Source organism: Phocoena phocoena, chromosome 9 (assembly GCF_963924675.1).
Source record: "Phocoena phocoena chromosome 9, mPhoPho1.1, whole genome shotgun sequence".
In the NCBI taxonomy this organism is placed as follows: Eukaryota; Metazoa; Chordata; class Mammalia; order Artiodactyla; family Phocoenidae; genus Phocoena; species Phocoena phocoena.
This window is the reverse complement of record NC_089227.1, coordinates 46,637,198-46,657,675: the sequence shown is the minus strand read 5'-3', so window position 1 is coordinate 46,657,675 and position 20,478 is coordinate 46,637,198. Positions and strand designations below refer to the sequence as shown.

At 40.4% G+C, this 20,478-nt stretch overlaps 1 protein-coding gene across 1 annotated transcript in view; it reads right to left on the bottom strand.

Annotated features, from left to right (window-relative positions):
* The window catches only part of SLC25A13 (solute carrier family 25 member 13), a 170,078-nt gene extending 159,977 nt beyond the window's left edge, over positions 1–10,101 (bottom strand). Inside the window, exon 1 of the mRNA XM_065883726.1 lies at positions 10,054–10,101. The gene's annotated coding sequence lies outside the window, so the exon portion shown is untranslated. The remainder of the gene's footprint in view (positions 1–10,053) is intronic.
* Between the last annotated feature and the right edge of the window lie 10,377 nt (positions 10,102–20,478).

Genomic DNA, 20,478 nt, shown 5'->3' with positions numbered 1-20,478 from the left:
CTTATTAACACACTGCTCTCCAGAAAGATTGTATCAATTACAGTCTCACCAACAGTGTGAGAACATAGCCTTTTCCCCCTTTGTCTACCATACTTGTTGTAAATATTTTTCGAGTTTAACATTTTTATATAATTGAGGCTATAGATTTTTATCTCCTTTGCAATTTCTTCCATTACTTCTAAGTTTAGAAACTAGTTCTTCCTCATCTCAAGACTAAATATTCACCCACATTTTCTCTTAGCTTTTCTTGAATAGGTTTATCTTTTACCTTTAAGTTTCAGTACATTATTGGTACTTTGTTTTTCTATGTGGTCTGAAAAAGGATCCTCCACATTGAGTCTTTTCTACTTACTCTCCTGGTTGTCCTAGGATCATACATCAAATCATTCTCTCTTCCCCCATTTAGGATGTAATGTTTACCACATACTAAATTATCATATGGTCACCAGGGAAAGCCTTGGCAAGCAAGTCCATCTTCAGTACCACTTCTGATCAGTTGTCAATGGCTTCCTAAGGTCAAGATGTACTCTGACCAAACTCCATGGGAGAATGCCAGGATGGGCTGACAGCTCCTGTCATCACTGCAGCAGGAAATGTTTCAGGTCTGTCCTAGGCATTGACCTGTCTACTCTTGCAAGATTACATGCATCTTAATTGCTATAACTAGAGGGAAAGCTCTGCCAGGACAGGACTTTTTCCCTTTCTCACTGCTATATCCCTCAAGTTCCAGACTGTCGCCTGGCAGATAATGAATCATGTTCAATAAATATCTGCCGAATGAATGTGAACTTACAAAACAGAAATAGAGTCGTGGATATAGAAAACAAACTTATGATTACCAAGGGGGGAACGGGGGCAGGGATAAATTGGGAGACTGGGATTGACACATACACACTACTATATATAAAACAGATAACTAATAAGGACCTACTGTATAGCACAGGGAACTCTACTCAGTACTCTGTAATGACCCACATGGGAAAAGAATCTAAAAGAAGAGTGGATATATGTATATGTATAACTGATTCACTTTGCTGTACACCTGCAACTAACACAACATTGTAAATCAACTATACTCCACATACATTGCATTACTTTTCTCCTGCAAGTCTTCTTGGCCATAATCACTCTGATTTTCCCCAAATGATCTTTAGAATCACTGTCAAGCTACCGACCCCTAAAAAAATTCCACCGAAAATGGAAATTAAAACTACAATGCGATACCACTACTCATACATAAGATAATTAAAAAGAAATAACCAATGTGAAGCAAATGTAACTGGTGAAGCACTTTAGAACTGCTTGGCAATATCTACTATAACTGAACATACACGTAAGCAGAGACCCAGCAATTTCACACCAAAAAACAAAAACAAAAACCCCATGCTTTAGCATTTTTAATGTCCACAGCAATATTATTTTTGATAAGTATGTTGTCATTTTGTTACTTGTTTTCTGGTTGTTTTGTATTATAGTTGTTCTCTGTTCTTTTCTTCTTCTTTTAGTCTTGTCCCTTGTTGTTTGATGATTTTCTTTAGGGATATATTTGTGTTTCCTTCTCTCTAGTTTTTGTGTATCTACTGTAGGTTTTTTGATTTGTGGTTACCATGGAGTTCATATATGTTGACCTATAACTATATCTACTTGTTTTCAACTGATTAAGTCATATAAGTTCAAACACATTCTAAAAGATCTACATTTTCTATTCCTCCCTGCCACATTTTGTTTTTGAGGTCCTACCTTACACCTTCATTCTGTCTCTTAACTGTTTATTGTAGTTTAGTTAATTTTACAATTTTTGGCTTCTAGCCTTTATACTGGCTTATTTAAGTGGCTGATCTACAGCCTTTACTATATACTTGCCTTTACCAGTGGGATTTTTCCCTTCCTGTAATTTCTTATTGGAGCTTTTTCTTTTTCACTTAAAGGCGACCCTTTAATGCTTCTTGAAGGTCAATTTGGTATTGATGAACTCTTATAGTTTTTGATTGTCTGAGCAGCTCTTTATTTCTCCTTCAATTTTGAATGATAATCTTGCTGGGTAGAGTATCCCAGGTTGTAAGTTCTTCCCTTTCGGCACTTTAAATATATCATGCCACTCCCTTCTGGCCTGCAAAGTTTCTGCAGAAAAATCAGCTGACAGCCTTATGGCGGTTCCCTTGAATGTGACTTTGTTTTTCTCTTGCTGCGTTTAAAATTCTCTACCTTTACCTTTTGCCATTTTAAGTGTATGTCTTAGTGTGGGTCTCTTTGGGTTCATCTTGTTTGGAACCCTCTGTGCTTCCTGTACCTGGATATCTGGGAAGTTTTCAGCCATAATTTCATCAAATACCCTCTCTACTCTCCTTTCTCTTTTCTCCTTCTGGGACCCCTAAAATGCAAATGTTAGTACACCTGATGTTGTCCCAGAAGTTCCTTAAACTATCCTCACTTTTTACAATGTTTTACTTTTTGCTGTTCTTATTGGGCAATTTCCATTCCTCTATCTTCCAGATCACTTATATGCTCTATATCACCTCATCTCTTGTTAATTCCCTCCAGTGTATTTTTTTTTTCATTTCAGTTATTACATTCTCCAGTGCTGGCTGGTTCTTTTTTTATATTTTCTAGTTCTTTTTTAAAATGCTCACTGTGTTCATCTATTCTTTCCCCCCATTAAGATTCTTAGTACTAATGCTTTGAACTCTTTATCAGGTAAATTACCTATCTCTGTTTCATTAGTGGTTTTTTCCCTTGTTCTTTCATTTGAAACATTTTCCTCTGTCTTCTCATTTTGTTTAACTTTCTCTGTCTCTATGAAATTAGGTGAAACAGTTACCTCTCCTGGCCTTGAAGGCATGTCCTTGGAGCATCCATATGCAGTCTGCACGTGCCCAGTGGCTTTGGTGGGACAGAAAGATCTGATGTGAGCATGGGCTGTGTCTTCTCCAGGGTGTACTGGCAGCTACCGCCTTGGTAGGAGGTAGAGCTGGAGTTGGAGGGGCTAGAGCCAGAGCCATGTGCAAGCCAGGGCTTCTCCGCTCAGTGGTCATCACAGCTCTATTGGGGGTGGGAGCTGGGTTTCTCTTGGGTATGACAGCAGTCTCTGCCTTGGTTTGGGACATGGCCAGGGCCTGAGGGCTTTAGGGGTGCATTTCTGTGCGGGTTTCACTCTTTCCCCCATGTGTGTACCTTGGGTAGAGGCTGGATCGGGGCCACAGCACTAAGCTGGTCCCACCCCACAGCAGCATTATTTTGAATAGTGAAGAAATGGAAAATAACTCAAATGTCAACAGTAGAATATTTAAATGAACTGTGGTATATTCACACAATGGAATAAACTAATACCAACTACACATGACAACATGCATGAATCTTACAAATAAAGCAAGAGTGAAAGAAACTAGACACAAGAATACATATTGTATTATTCTATTTATATAAAGTTGAAAACCAGGCAAACTAATATATGGTGTCAGACAGCTAGTTACTCTTGGAAGGAGCAGGTATTAACTAGGAAGGGCATCAGAGGGCTTCTGAGGTGCTGGGTACCTGGGTGTACTCACTTTGTGAACATTCATGGAGCTGTACATTTATGATTTGTGCACTTCATTTAACCCTCAATAAACAGTTGACATTTAAAAATCTCAGATATTTTACCTGCCTCATTTTTTTAGAGGTGATAAATCATCTCCTAAATGTAAGAACATGTTAATTTGGACACAAAGAACACAGTTTTCTGCAGTTTTAAAAATCAGCTCATCACCAAGGCTGGGGTGGTCTGCCTGTGATTAAAGTGAACATGTCAAAGGTTTTCCTTAGATTGATGGAAAGAGGGTCCCTGTCAGGGGAGTGGACTATACCTTACAGCTACCACATCTTTGAAATGTTATTTAATCCTTCTTTGGTAATAGATTTTACAAATGACCTGAAGCTTCTCTCCCTTACAATTTTTGGAAGTTTTAATATGATCAAACATATATACTTATAAAATGGGAAGGCTTTTAGGATTCCTTGCACAACCTAGTATAATACTAATTGTGATGGTTAATGTTATGGGTCAACTTGACTGGCCAACAGGTGCCCAGATTAATCATTGTTTCTGGGTGTGTCTGTGAAGGTGTTTCTGGATGAGAGTGACATTTCAATCTGTGGCCTCAGTAAAGTGGATTTTCCTCCCCAATATGGATGAGCTTCATCCAATCCATTGGGGACCGAATAGAATAAAAGGTGGAGAAAAGAAAAATTCACACCTTTTATCCTTCCCCATTGCTTGAGCTGGGACCTGTCTTCTCTGGCCCTCAGACTGGGATTTACATCATCAGCTCCCCTGGTTCTCAGGCCTTCAGACTGGGACTGAATTACAACACAGGTTTTCCTGGGTCTCCAGCCCGCAGACAGTATATCATGGGACTTCTCAGCCTCTAAAATGGATGGTGTGAGCCAATTCCTCATAATAAATCTCATTAGATAGATAAATAGCTAGAGCTAGAGATGGAGATATCTCCTACTGGTTGTTTCTCTGGAGAACCCTGACTAATAAGCCAACTGTCAACATGAAGACGCACCACCACACCCAATGAATACAGTAGCAAAGGAAAGGAATGTGTCACTACACTGTGTGCTCAGAGGCCGGGGGGCCTAACTGGCCTGCTCACCACTGGTGGAACAAAATAGTCTATCAACTGTGAACACACCAGAACTATAATCATCCAGCCACCCATGTCTGCCACAAATCATTCACATCTGAGGGCTGAAGGGCAAATTCTCCTTGACTGTTTTCTAGCCACAGAGAAATGCTGTGCACACCTGATCACTACGTCTGACCATTCTTCACCCTGATTCCCTGTTATGGGGTGGAATAAAGTATAATTAAGAATTTGCATATGGATCAAGTATTTTATGTTATTAAGGAATTACTATTAATTTCATTAAGTGCACAGTGATATATATTACGGCCATGAGGGAAACTGTTCTTATTATTTGGAGCTGTATGCCAAAGTATTTCGGCTGAATCATGGTGACAGCTAACTTACACTGAAATATATCATTAAATATATATATGAAACTATATGACAGATATTAATTTAAATTAAGTGGTGGTTATGTGGTTGTTTACTGTACTACTCTATTTTCTGTATATTTGTAAATTATAACAAAAAATTTTAAATACAATTATCACAAAGTTAATACAGAAAAATATGTTACTGTTGATAAAAATTTTAAAGAAGATACAATTTTTCAACTAACAAGTTGGCAGAAAGGTTTTTTTTATTGCTGCTGCTGTATTTTTTTAAATAATCTGAGTTGACGTCATAATGTGGAGAAATGAAAACTTCCATACTCCCAAAAACGTGTACTGATACAATCTTCTTGAAAGGCAGTCTGCCAAGAACCAAAAGCCTTAAAGTGTTGTAAACCCACTCTTTAATCCAACGATGCCACTTCTATGAATTTATCCTAAGAAAATGCTAGCTATATGCAAAAATGTAGTTTCAAGGGTATTCATTACAGTGGTGTTAATGATAGCAGAGCAGAGAAGACAAGTAAATATCCAATAATAGGGAGTGGCTAGATAAATTATGGAAAAACAGCCATATACAGTAATATGATAGCAATAAAAATAATGCAGAAATGCTTTCAATTATAGGATAAGGTATTCATAACATCTTAGGTGAGGGAAAAAATGGATACAAAATGGTATTTTTCCTCCTGTTAAGGAAAATAATTATATTCATATACAGAGACAAAGAAACAGGGAGAGGGAAATGGATACATGTATATATAAACATATAGACATAACTATATATGGATCACAACTTACATTTCTTTATACACATCTGCCTTTTAAATTTTCAAAACATAGGAACTGTTTTGTCATAAGAAAAAAGTTTTTCAAAGAAGGAATTATTTTTCCAATTTTGCCTACAAACATTTTTTAAAGTATATATTATGCTTTTGTTGACAAAGAATAAAAGATCAGTCATTTTCAACCAAATGGTCCTTCAAAATGTCTTTAACTTGCCCGTTCTCCATTCTCCCTGCTACCAAAACCCTCATCAAGTTATTAGGGTCTCACACCACAATTACATCCGTCGCTGCCTAACCCATGGTCTTGCTGCACCAGTCAAATCTCAGACCCACACTCCATGTCGCTGGATAACTCAGAAAACCTTCACTAGCTTCCTATTGTTTAGCAGAAATAGCAAACTCCCAATTCTCTTTCTAATTTTGTCACCCACACACTGTAATACTTGGCAGACTCCTTGGCACAGAGCTGAATTTAAATAAACATTTGAAGAATGAGCAGGAATCCTTCAATCTGGAGGCTGTTTGCTCCCAAACCCACCTCCAGGCCTTCCCTCCAATGTGGTCCTGTTTCCCAGAAGCCTCGGCTGCCCTCCTCAGTGCCTGCCCAGCTCCCACGCGACCCCGGGGCTCCACAAATTCCCTCTCCAAGGAGCCTTCTCTGACCTCTTCCCACCACAGGGACTGCTCCCTCCTCCCATTTCCTGTGGCATTTGCTTTAACCACACAAGTGACCCTTGACTGTGCTGACTTAAGATTTTTTTTTACCTTCTGCATGCCTGTAAATCTAGTCTCCTTTTTCTGCACATCCCACTCACTGCGAATTTCCATGGGGTTTTATTTAAACTGTAAGCACTCAAATACACACCTGTTTAACATGAAGCAGCACGGAAAGTGTTAGGCAGAGGAAAACCCCATGTCAACGTTTAGGTTAGAAACAAAACTGACTACACCTAGACCTCAACTTCTACATCCAGACAAAACATTACCCGCCACATATCACTAGAAAAGCCTGCATAAAAAAATTCAAACACCTTAGGCTGGGGATGCTTTATGCCAAGTTCCACCCTGCCTACCATTCTAGTACCATTGCCTAAGACCCTATGCTGCAGGCCACTGCCACACCTGGCGCTCTTAGAGCTCTTTGCTTTGGTCATGCTATTGCCTTTGCCTGGAACGGTCTTCCTTTGCTCCACAACCCTCCTCCACCTTCTCCATCTGATAAATACCAGCTCAAATATCACCACCTCCCGCAACTTTTAATGACCCTCTCTAGGAAGATGTAATTAGCCCCACATCATCTCCCTGCTAATTAATGCTACATAATGCAGATCAACCATATTATTTTTTTACACTTAAACACACACACAGTGAGATAGTTAAGGGCAGGAGCCATGATTTATGCATCTTTATATCCCCAACACCTGACACTGTACTTAACATACAGTAAGCAGCTTCAAAAACCGAAGTGGAATTGATTTTAACTCTTTTCAAAAAACTAAAATAAGCCAGAATTGGGCCCATTTTAGCCCACCAGGACCCCTCTTTCCTTATCTGTTTTGGTTCTGCTAGCTCTCTCTGCTCTTCACAGCTGCCACTCCCCTGTTACCAGCACATCTGGTCCAAAGGGTACAGTGAAGCTTCTCTCCACCTCCCCTAAGCTACAGAAGAATCATCTAAATAGTTTAGCAGAGAGAAGGTTGGGATATTTATAAATAAGGAAAGTCAGGAAAGAGTCACAGAAAGTCAGCAAAGCAGTCAGGTTTACAGCATGCTCACAGCTGATCCACGCTTAACTGAAAAGCCCAGCCCCAGCAGAGACACGCCTGGTCCGGCCCCCAGGCGCCTCTCTCCCTATTCTTCCCCCATAACAGCGTCTGCGGCAGAGAGTAAACGAGATCCTCAGCGTGCAGAGCCAAGGTGGATTTGTGTTGGTACCACACTACCCAAGCCTGATGAGATCACCCGAACCTCTGCCAGATCCACAATCCCTTCCAGAAACTGCTGACCACTGTTTTCTTCGGGGACAGTTGCCCCACATCATCCTCTCGGACTCTAAGTCATATGGAACTCTCACTCAAAAGCCACGTAGTCCCAGCCACGCCAAGAGAAGGCAGCACTCCCCTATCTGGTCCCAAAGATTCCAGCCCAGCCTTCCGGCCCGCTGACGCAGAAGCCCCACAGGTGGCTCTCCAGAACTCTGCATGGACTGCTACCCTCCTTGGGTCTACCTGACCAATCTCATTTGTCTCCAGTAAAGACTTGCCTGCTACTGAGATGTGGCAGCTGGAAAAAAGATACGTTGTTCCAAAGCAGAATCTTAACCCAGCCTCACCAGCCACCACGTGCCATCAAAAGGTGGGCACGGCTTTTACATGGAGCCTTTGCACTGGATCACATCAAAAGACCAGTAAGTACCCAAGATGCACCCTCTACTGAGACACTCTAAGTTGTTCCCATTTCCCGTCAGAAGGATGCCCACAGCTATTGCTGGTTTAGAAAATGGGAAGTACACAGATCCTGAGTTCAAGGAATGATTATGACTTTGCCAGCTAGAGTTAACAAGTTTTATGCATCTCTCTAGGCTCCTTAGCAACCCACTCATGTGCTCTTCTGCAAGTGGTCTTCCAGAATTACATCATAAGAGTAGACCTTAAATACACACCTTTAAAATGTCTATGGTTCACTCATACACACCTCAGCCCAATCATGGGGGGCCCAACGTGCACAGCAACAAACACTAGTCTAGATGAGAAAGAAATGTGTTTCTGTTTTCTGGACTTTCGTTATCCAGAATTCTTTTCCACCTTAGAATCTCTACACTGTATTGACCTTTCTGGGCAAAAAACAAATTTATAAAGAATTCTGCTTTCTTATATATAATACAATCCACCTTATAAATTTTTTTTCTCATATTTTGCTCATACTTTTAACCATTTTCTCTTGGAGTCCGTCTCTTTTTTTGAATTATTTAATTTCAAGCATTTACTGTATCGATATCTGATGCATATCACTTTCAAGTAAGTTTTTTCATTGAATCTTTACAAATTTTTATGACATTATGAAAATGTTCATATATCAATATATACAAAGTAGATTGAGCAGTATAATAAACCCAATATTCCATTTCCCAATTGCAAAAATTACCAACATACTGCCCACTTATTTCTCCTACCTCACCAAAACTGGGTTATTTAAAAGCATATCTCAGATATCATAATCTCATCTGTAAATACTTCAGTGTACATCGCTAAATGAAAAAGACTCTATAGTTCCCATATTCGGAATACCATTACCTGGCCTAAAAAATCAATTAATAACAATTCTTTAATATCAAATAATCCTGTCAGTATTCAAATTCCTTGATTCCTCAATTTTTTAATAGTGACGCAGTTTGATGAGGAAACTGATGCTCACAGAGTAACTTCCTAAGCCATGTATCTGATAGATAGCAGTATAATAAGTTTCTCACTTGAAGGCTTGATCCTCTTTACAGCTACCTTTTCACCATGTTTAAAAAAGGTCCACATATATATTTTTTAAAATTTTCTTTACAAAAGCGGCCTTTTCCTTCTTTTTTTTAGTACTTCATTGCCAGTTAAATAACCTTAAAAGTGGTCCAGTGTTTGGGACCTGAGGTAGGCTTTTATTAGAGTATTAATCACTCAGTGCCTAATATCACAAAGTAGGTGCAAGCGTAAGAAACTAAGGAAATAAACTTGTGTGCTGTCTGTTGTAATGTAGTATCTACTATTACTCATACTGGGGCCTCCTCAAGGGCACCACAGTTGAAGGAAAATGATATGATGAAGATGATAAGAGCAACAACAATGCTCTAAGGAGAGACAAGGCTGGTCCCCTTTGGATGAAAGAAGGATTACTAAGATGTTTACGAAGAGCTTTAAACTTCTTAGGAGGAAAAGTATTAGTATCATCAAACTGCACAAGTCAACCCTGGAAAGGTAAATGGGTTGTGAGACTAAATCCCCCCCACCGCCCGGGCAACTCTGTTTCAATACCTAATACCGTGTGAGACAAAAGAAAGTAAAACATAAACCATGCAGCCATCACAAACAGTCGCCTACAAGTATCTGATACATTTTTAAAAATAGATATAACTGTAAAGGATCTCTTTTACACATCTTAAGATACTTTGGGGGATTTTTTTTTTAATATAACAATGAAATTAAGAGCTGCTCAAAAATAATCTTCAAAGTTACAGAACACAAATCAAACAAAAAACAAAATAGATTCCTTTATACTGACCTTCAAAAATATTGTTCTAAGTTCGGCTGGATCTGCTCTCTTGGTTAAAGCCACCTATAAATAAACATAAAAATGTTTATATTATTAGAACAAAGCTGAGAAATCAAGCTAGCAGACTGAAAGAAAATAAACTCCAGGTTAGAAATCAGTGGATTTCATTTTTACACTTAAAGCACTAAATTTCCCCAGTGCATAAACTACTCTCTGGATTTTAAATTAAGACTCCTTATGCGGCTTCTAGAATGATAACATTCCGTGCAAGAAAACAGTAAAGCTCCTAATACGTAGTGTTTAATATATACCATTGTTTTTCCAAAATGAATAAGAAAAAAAAGTTGAAACAGAATTGTAACCACCTGGCATTTTAAACTACACTCCAGAGTGACCCACACCTTTCATAGGCGAATATTAAAGTACAACTTGTTCGTTAACTATGTAAGAGAACATAGTTCTTAGAGAAGTTAGTGAGCAAGGCAAACAATATTAACAGAAGGGAATTACTTCCCACAGTTCCACAATGGACAGGTGTGAATGCCCAGCTATCTGGTCATGCCAAGCAGTCTCCTCCTCTCCCCATACTTTTAAGAAACCAGAAGTCTCCAATTATACAGCACTGAGAAATATAATCACTGTTTTGTAATAACTTTAAACGGAGTATAATCTATAAAAAATATTGAATAGCAACGCTGTACACCTGAAACTAATAATGTAAATCAACTATACTTCAATGAAAAAAAAATCCTAAGTCTCCATATGTATGACTATTATTTACCACATTCTAGAATACAAGGGGCTATGGTTAGCTTTCAGAGCAAAGTTTGACAGATTAGCTCAGAATAGGTGTTGTGCTTAATTCTCCAGCCCACAAAGTCCAAAAACATCATTGGGGAAAAAGAAGACAAACTTGAACATGGCTGCCCCAGGCCAACACAAAAGAGTCCTTATGTGGAACCAAACAGTAGGCTTATTCAGCGTCCCATCACCCCATCCTGCTGGCAAAAACCGTCAGGAGACTGAGTTCTCACCAAGCACAGCGTCACCCCACGATACAGCCAAGGAGGGGTTCCTGGAACCACCCCAATACTGGAGCCATGTCGCTATCCATGGGGAGATTTATGCAAATTGTTCTAAATCCTTTCTGTGTGTTTGCAAAGGCTCTTCTGAGACCTTTGGACAATGGGTTCTCTGTCTCGAAATATGTAACTGCCTGAGCTTCTTGGCCTGCCACTGTCAGGAATAATTTTATTAACTAATCACTGGAATAGGAGAGGTAGTTTTCCTGAAACCAGTTAGCTGGTCACCTTGTTTCCCAAAGCAAGACTGATAACTCTTAACTTCAGCTGAGTACTTGTAACCACTAATGCTATTTTTATCCATAAGAATTTGTAATCTCTTTAAAATCCTCAATTAGTGAGTGTTCTTTGCTGTTCAATTAACGAGAAGAAAAAAGACTGCTAACCAACCTATGATTGATGATAGTGCTAAGAGTCTCAGAAGATCCCCTCCCTTTGGGTCTATATTCTGAGAAAGGTGGCGTAGGACAAACACTATTGGAGAAGATAAGCCAGCATGAAATGCCTCTATCCTCTCCTTTAAGAGCAAAGAAATTCCCTTCGAGTTCTACATCTCAAGACCGTAACAGTTTTTTAAAAGGCCTATGGTGACCCTCAGCACTTAATTGGGTTTCCTTTTAAAAGCAAAGGTAAGTTTCCACAAAGTGAACTATTCTTGCTCCATCTGAATAACACATCCTTTAAAATCAAATTAATTCACCATGCCACACACTTCATAAAGCCTTCCCTGGGCAACGCAGTTTTAGAGTGAACTTCCCCCGCCCTAAATTCCCACAGCGTTCTTTTACTTACTAATCCCAAAATGCACCACCAGGACTACACCTCTGTGAGAGAAAGAAAGCTTTCACTCTGTAACTCTCCCAGGGTGGAAGGCACAGGAGAAAACAATCCATATAGTGGCCCAGCACTTTTAAGTCAGGTCACCTGATGTGTACAGAACACTTCACAGTTACAGTTAAGTTACAGTTACACTTAAGTTACAGTTAGACATGCCAGCGTTCTGAAGGTGTACTGAGATGGAGTCTACCTGGTGGCAAAACCAGGAGCTAGCAAGTTCTGTGAACTGGAAAAAGGGAGCCAAGAAATATAGCCTCCCTTTTTAAGCCAACTCAGAACACCTGCTCGGCAAGCGCACGTTGCATCACCTGACAATCCTTAGTTCATTGGGCTTCTCAGAAGATTCATGAAACTCTAGATTTTTTCCAAAAGGCTGATTTTCATTGTTTTATATACATGTGTATATTTCTCACATACTAATAGCATGTAAATATTTACAGATACTATTCTTACAATCTGATTGCCTGATTTGCTTTATCATTACTCTTCTGAATTTGCATTTATAAGAATAGATGCCACCATTAAAACAAAATATTTATATCAAGAGATTTAAATAAAGTAATTTTCAAACATAGTTAGGGAGTAAATCACCAAGAAGAAAAAGGATTATTGGCAGATGACTATGAATTATCACCATTTACTACTTAATTCAATACAGAATTTTATACAGAAGCACATAACATTCACACCAAGTGAAGGTTAAGGGAGAAGGGGGGGAGAACTGGAAAAACTATGCAGTATATGTTTTCCCATAAACTGGGAGAAGTTAACCTTTGTTTAAAGACAGTATAGAAATTTCAGGTCAATTCCCCAAATCTATGTTCCACGGGCAGAATCTGAAGAACATTGAATATGTAAAATTTTTGATAAGACAAACATTATAAATAACAATAGCATTTGCAAAACATATATACTAACTAGGTACATCCCAAATACAAAAATAAAAACAGCCAAAAATAACATAACTTCAATGACTGGTTTAAAAGGGGGCCAGTGGGAAGTATGGCAAGGAAAACCAGAGAGATAAAGTGTGAATTCTGTGCTCTGCAAGTGAACCCTGACTGATACAATCAGTAACTCTAAAAGAAATTCCCCCCAAACACAGTTACCATTAACTGGAGAAGAAAAAAAGAAAGAGGGATCTCATCACATTTAAGAAAAATAATTCTTCATTGACTTCACTAAGTCACTCATTCCTCATCCTACAGTTTCCCTACATTCTAATAAATGAAAAGCAGATCCGAGCTTCAAGATGGCAGAAGAGTAAGACGTGGAGATCACGTTTCTCCCCACAAATACATCAGAAATACATCTACGTGTTTAACAACTCCTACAAAACACCTACTGAACGCTGGCAGGAGACCACAGACCTCCCAAAAGGCAAGAAACTCCCCCATGTACCTGGGTAGGGCAAAAGAAAAAAGAATAGACAGAGACAAAAGAATAGGGACGGGACCTGCACCAGTGGGAGGAAGCCGTGAAGGAGGAAAGGTTTCTACACACTAGGAAGCCCCTTCGCGGGCGGAGACTGTGGGTGGCGGAGGGGTGGGAGAAGCTTCAGAGCCACGGAGGAGAGCGCAGCAACAGGGGTGCGGAGGACAAAGCGGAGAGATGCCCGCACAGAGGAATGGCACCGACCAGCACTCACCAGTCCGAGAGGCTTGTCTGCTCACCCGCCGGGGCGGGCGTGGCTGCGAGCTGAGGCTCGGGCTTCGGTCGGAGCGCAGGGAGAGGACTAGCCGCGTGAACACAACCTGAAGGGGTTAGTGCACCACGGCTAGACGGGAGGGAATCCCGGAAAATGTCTGGAGCTGCCGAAGAGGCAAGAGACTTTTTCTTGCCTCTTTTTGTTTTTCAGTGCACGGGGAGGGGAGGATTAAGAGAGCTGATTAAAGGAGCTCCAGAGACTGGCGTGAGCCGCGGCTAACAGCGCCGACCCCAGAGCCGCGCATGAGACGCTAAGGCTGCTGCTGCCGCCACCAAGAAGCCTGTGTGCGAGCACAGGTCACTCTCCACACCCCGCTTCCGGGGAGCCTGTGCAGCCCGCCACTGCCAGGGTCCCGGGATCCAGGGACAACTTCCCCGGGAGAACGCACGGCGCGCCTCAAGCTGGTGCAACGTCACGCCGGCCTCTGCCGACGCAGGCCCGCACCACACTCCGTACACCTCCCTCCCCCAGGCCTGAGTGAGCCAGAGCCCCCGAATCAGCGGCTCCTTTAACCCCGTCCTGTCTGAGCGAAGAACAGACGCCCTCAGGCGACCTACACGCAGAGGCGGGTCCAAATCCAAAGCTGAATCCCGGGAGCTGTGTGAACAAAGAGAAAGGGAAATCTCTCCCAACAGCCTCAGGAGCAGCGAATTAAATCTCCACAATCAACATGAGGTACCTGCATCTGTGGAATACCTGAATAGGCAACGAATCATCCTAAATTGAGGAGGTGGACTTTGGGAGAAACGATATACATATGTTTTTCTCTTTTTCTCTTTTTGTGAGTATGTGAATGCTTCTGCATGTGATTCTGTCTGTATAGCTGTGCTTTTACCATTTGTCCTAGGGTTATGTCTGTCCATTTTTTTGGTTTTTCTTGGATTCTTTAGTATAGTTTTTAGCATTTGTTATCATTGGTGGATGTTTTTTTGGTTTGCTTGCTCTCTTCTCTCTTTCATTCTTTATTTTTATTTAAATTTTTTTCTTAATAATTATTTTTTATTTTAATAACTTTATTTTTTCTTTCTTTCCTTTTTTCTCCCTTTTATTCTGAGCCGTGTGGATGACAGGGTCTTGGTGCTCCGGCTGGGCATCAGACCTGTGCCTCTGAGGTGGGAGAGCCAAGTTCAGGACATTGGTCCACCAGAGACCTCCCAGCTCCATGTAATACCAAATGGCAAAAGTCTCGTAGAGATCTCCATCTCAACCTAAGACCCAGCTCCACTCAACGACCAGCAAGCTACAGTGCTGGACACCCCATGCCAAACAACCAGCAAGACACGAACACAACCCCACCCATTAGCAGAGAGGCTGCCTAAAATCATAATAAGGTCACAGACACCCCAAAACACACCACCAGACATGGACCTGCCCACCAGAAAGACAAGATCCAACCTCAGCCACCAGAATACAGGCACTAGGCCCCTCCACCAGGAAGCCTACACAACCCACTGAACCAACCTTAGCCACTGGGGGCAGACACCAAAAACAACGGGAACTACAAACCTGAAGCCTGCTAAAAGGAGACCCCAAAGACAGTAAGTTAAGCACAATGAGAAGATAGAGAAACACACAGCAGATGAAGGAGCAAGGTAAAAACCCACCAGACCAAACAAATGAAGAGGAAACAGGCAGTCTACCTGAAAAAGAATTCAGAATAATGATAGTAAAGATGATCCAAAAATCTTGGAAATAGAATGGAAAAAATACAAGAAATGTTTAACAAGGAACCAGAAGAACTAAAGAACAAACAAAAAAATGATGAGCAACACAATAAATGAAATTAAAAATTCTCTAGAAGGAATCAATAGCAGAATAACTGAGGCAGAAGAACAGATAAGTGACCTAGAAGATAAAATAGTGGAAATAACTACTGCAGAGCAGATTAAAGAAAAAAGAATGAAAAGAATTGAGGACAGTCTCAGAGACCTCTGGGACAACATTAAATGTACCAACATTCGAATTATAGGGGTCCCAAAAGAAGAAGAGAGAAAGAGAGGGACTGAGAAAATATTTGAAGAGATTATAGCTGAAAACTTCCCTAATATGGGAAAAGAAATAGTTAATCAAGTCCAGGAAGTGCAGAGAGTCCCATACAGGATAAATCCAAGGAGAAACACGCCAGGACACATATTAATCAAACTATCCAAAATTAAATAGAAAGAAAAAATATTAAAAGCAGTAAGGGAAAAACAAATAACATACAAGGAAACCCCCATAAGGTTAACAGCTGATCTTTCAGCAGAAACTCTGCAAGCCACAAAGGAGTGGCAGGACACATTTAAAGTGATGAAAGGGAAAAACCTACAACCAAGATTACTCTACCCAGCAAGGATCTCATTCAGATTTGATGGTGAAATTAAAACCTTTACAGACAAGCAAAAGCTAAGAGAACACAGCACCACCAAACCAGCTTTACAACAAATGCTAAAGGAACTTCTCTAGGCAGGAAACACAAGAGAAGGAAAAGACCTACAAAATAAAACCCCAAACAATTAAGAAAATGGTAATAGGAACGTACATATCGATAATTACCTTAAATGTAAATGGATTAAATGCTCCCACCAAAAGACATAGACTGGCTGAATGGTTACAAAAACAAGACCCATCTATATGCTGTCTACAAGAGACCCACTTCAGACCTAGGGACACATACAGACTGAAAGTGAGGGGATGGAAAAAGATATTCCATGCAAATGGAAATCAAAAGAAAGCTGGAGTAGCAATTCTTATATCAGACAAAATAGACTTTAAAATAAAGATTATTACAAGAGACAAAGAGGGACACTACATAATGATCAAGGGATCAATCCAAGAAGAAGATATAACAATTGTAAATATTTATGCACCCAACATACAAGCACCTCAAAACATATGGCAAATGCTAACAGCCATAAAAGGGGAAATCGACAGTAACACAATCGTAGTAGGGGATTTTTTTAAAATGAATTATTTATTTATTTTTGGCTGTGTTGGGTCTTCGTTTCTGTGCGAGGGATTTCTCTAGTTGCAGCGAGCGGGGGCCACTCTTCATCGCGGTGCGTGGGGCTCTCACTGTCGCGGCATCTCTTGTTGCGGAGCACAGGCTCCAGATGCGCAGGCTCATTAGTTGTGGTTCACGGGCCTAGTTGCTCTGTTGCATGTGGGATCTTCCCAGACCGGGGCTCAAACCCATGTATCCTGCATTGGCAGGCAGATTCTCAACCCACAGTAGGGGATTTTAACACCCCACTTTTACCAATGGACAGATCATCCAAAATGAAAATAAATAAGGAAACACAAGCTCTAAATGATACATTAAACAAGATGGACTTAATTGATATTTATAGGACATTCCATCCAAAACAACAGAATACACTTTCTTCTCAAGTGCTCATGGAACATTCTCCAGGATAGATCATATCTTGGGTCACAAATCAAGCCTTGGTAAATTTAAGAAAATTGAAATCGTATCAAGTATCTTTTGTGACCACAACGCTAGGAGACTAAATATCAATTACAGGAAAAAAATCTGTAAAAAATACAAACACATGGAGGCTAAACAATACACTACTTAATAACCAAGAGATCACTGAATAAATCAAAGAGGAAATCAAAAAATACCTAGAAACAAATGACAATAAAAACATGACGACCCAAAACCTATGGGATGCGGCAAAAGCAGTTCTAAGAGGGAAGTTTATAGCAATATAATCCTACCTCAAGAAACAAGAAACATCTCAAATAAGAAACCTAACCTTACACTTAAAGCAATTAGAGAAAGAAGAACAAAAGAACCCCAAAGTTAGCAGAAGGAAAGAAATCATAAAGATCAGATCAGAAATAAATGAAAAAAGAAATGAAGGAAACAATAGCAAAGATCAATAAAACTAAAAGCTGGTTCTTTGAGGAGATGAACAAAATTGATAAACCATTAGGCAGGCTCATTATGAAAAAAAGGGAGAAGACTCAAATCAATAGAATTAGAAATGAAAAAGAACAACTGGCACTGCAGAAATACGAAGGATCATGAGAGATTACTACAAGCAACTATGTGCCAATAAAATGGACAACCTGGAAGAAATGGACAAATTCTTAGAAAAACACAACCTTCCAAGACTGAACCAGGAAGAAATAGAAAATATAAACAGACCAATCACAAGCACTGAAATTGAAACTGTGATTAAAAATCTTCCAACAAACAAAAGCCCACGACCAGAAGGCTTCACAGGTGAATTCTAGCAAACATTTAGAGAAGAGCTAACACTATCCTTCTCAAACTCTCCCAAAATATAGCAGAGGGAGGAACACTCCCAAACTCATTCTATGAGGCCACCATCACCCTGATATCATAACCAGACAAAGATGTCACACAGAAAGAAAACTACAGGCCAATGTCACTGATGAACATAGATGCAAAAATCCTCAACAGAATACTAGCAAACAGAATCCAACAGCACATTAAAAGGATCATACACCATGATCAAATGGGGTTTATCCCAGGAATGCAAGGATTCTTCAATATACGCAAATCAATCAATGTGATACACCATATTAACAAATTGAAGACTAAAAACAATATGATCATCTCAATAGATGCAGAAAAAGCTTTCAACAAAATTCAAAACCCATTTATGATAAAAATCCTCCAGAAAGTAGGCATAGAGAGAACTTACCTCAACATAATAAAGGCCATATATGACAAACCCACAGCCAACATAGTCCTCAGTGGTGAAAAACTGAAACCATTTCCACTAAGATCAGGAGCAAGACAAGGTTGCCCACTCTCACCACTATTATTCAACATTGTTTTGGAAGTTTTAGCCTCAGCAATCAGAGAAGAAAAAGAAATAAAAGGAATCCAAATCAGAAAAGAAGAAGTAAAGCTGTCACTGTTTGCAGATGACATGATACTATACATAGAGAATCCTAAAGATGCTACCAGAAAACTACTAGAGCTAATCAATGAATTTGGTAAAGTAGCAGTATACAAAATTAATTCACAGAAATCTCTTGCATTCCTATACACTAATGGTGATAAATCTAAAAGTGAAATTAAGGAAATACTCCCATTTACCACTGCAACGAAAAGAATAAAATACCTTGGAATAAATAAGACACTGATGAAAGAAATGAAAGATGATACAAACAGATGGAGAGATAGACCATGTTCTTGGATGGGAAGAATCAACATTGTGAAAATGACTATACTACCCAAAGTAATATACAGATTCAATGCAATCACTATCAAACTACCAATGGCATTTTTCACAGAACTAGAACAAAAAATTTCACAATTTGTATGGAAACACAAAAGACCCCGAATACCCAAAGCAATCTTGAGAAAGAAAAATGGAGCTGGACGAGTCAGGCTCCCTGACTTCAGACTATACTACAAAGCTACAATAATCAAGACAGTATGGTACTGGCATAAAAACAGAAATATAGATCAACGGAACAGGATAGAAAGCCCAGAGATAAACCCACGCACCTTATCTTTGATAAAGGAAACAAGAATATACAGTGGAGAAAATACAGCCTCTTCAATCAGTGGTGCTGGGAAAACTGGACAGCTACATGTAAAAGAATGAAATTAGAACACTTCCTAACAGCATACACAAAAATAAACTCAAAATGGATTAAAGACCTAAATGAAAGGCCAGACACTATAAAACTCTTAGAGGAAAACATAGGCAGAACACTCTGTGACCTAAATCACAGCAAGATCCTTTTTGACCCACCTCCTAGAGAAATACAAATAAAAACAAAGTAAACAAATGGGACCTAATGAAACTCAAAAGCTTTTGCACAGCAAAGGAAACCATAAACAAGACCAAAAGACAACCCTCAGAATGGTAGAAAATATTTGCAAACGAAGCAACTGACAAAGGATTAATCTCCAAAATGTAAAAGCAGCTCATGCAGCTCAATATCAAAAAACAAACAACCTAATCCAAAAATGGGCCAAAGACCTAAACAGACATCTCTCCAAAGAAGACACACAGATTGCCAATAAACACATGAAAGAATGCTCAGCATCATTAATCATTAGAGAAATGCAAATCAAAACTACAATGAGATATCACCTCACACGCGTCAGAATGGCCATCATCAAAAAATCTACAGGGGGGACCTTGAAGATGGCGGAAGAGTAAGACGCGGAGATCGCCTTCCTCCCCACGGACACACCAGAAATACATCCACACGTGGAACAACTCCTACAGAACTCCTACTGAAGGCTGGCAGAAGACCTCAGACCTCCCAAAAGGCAAGAAACTCCCCACGTAACTGGGTAGGGCAAAAGAAAAAACAGAGACAAAAGAATAAGGACGGCACCTGCACCAGTGGGAGGGAGCTGTGAAGGAGGAAAAGTTTCCACACACTAGGAAGCCCCTCCGCGGGCGGAGACTGCGGGAGGCAGAGGGGGGAGTTTCGGGACCGCGGAGTAGTGCACAGCGACGGGTGCGGAGGGCAAAGCGGGGAGATTCCTGCACAGACGATCGGTGCCGACCAGCACTCACCAACCCGAGAGGCTTGCTGCTCACCCACCGGGGCGGGCGGGGCTGCGAGCTGAGGCTCGGGTTTTGGTTTTGGACGGAGCGCAGGGAGAGGACTGGGGTTGGCGGCTTGAACATAGCCTGAAGGGGTTAGTGCACCACGACTAGCCGGGAGGGAGTTCGGGGAAAAGCCTGCACCTGCCGAAGAGGCAAGAGACTTTTTCTTCCCTCTTTGTCTCCTGGTGCGCGAGGAGAGGGGTTTAGGAGCGCTGCTTAAAGGAACTCCAGAGACGGGCGCGAGCCGCGGCTGAGGGCGCGAGCCCCCGAGACG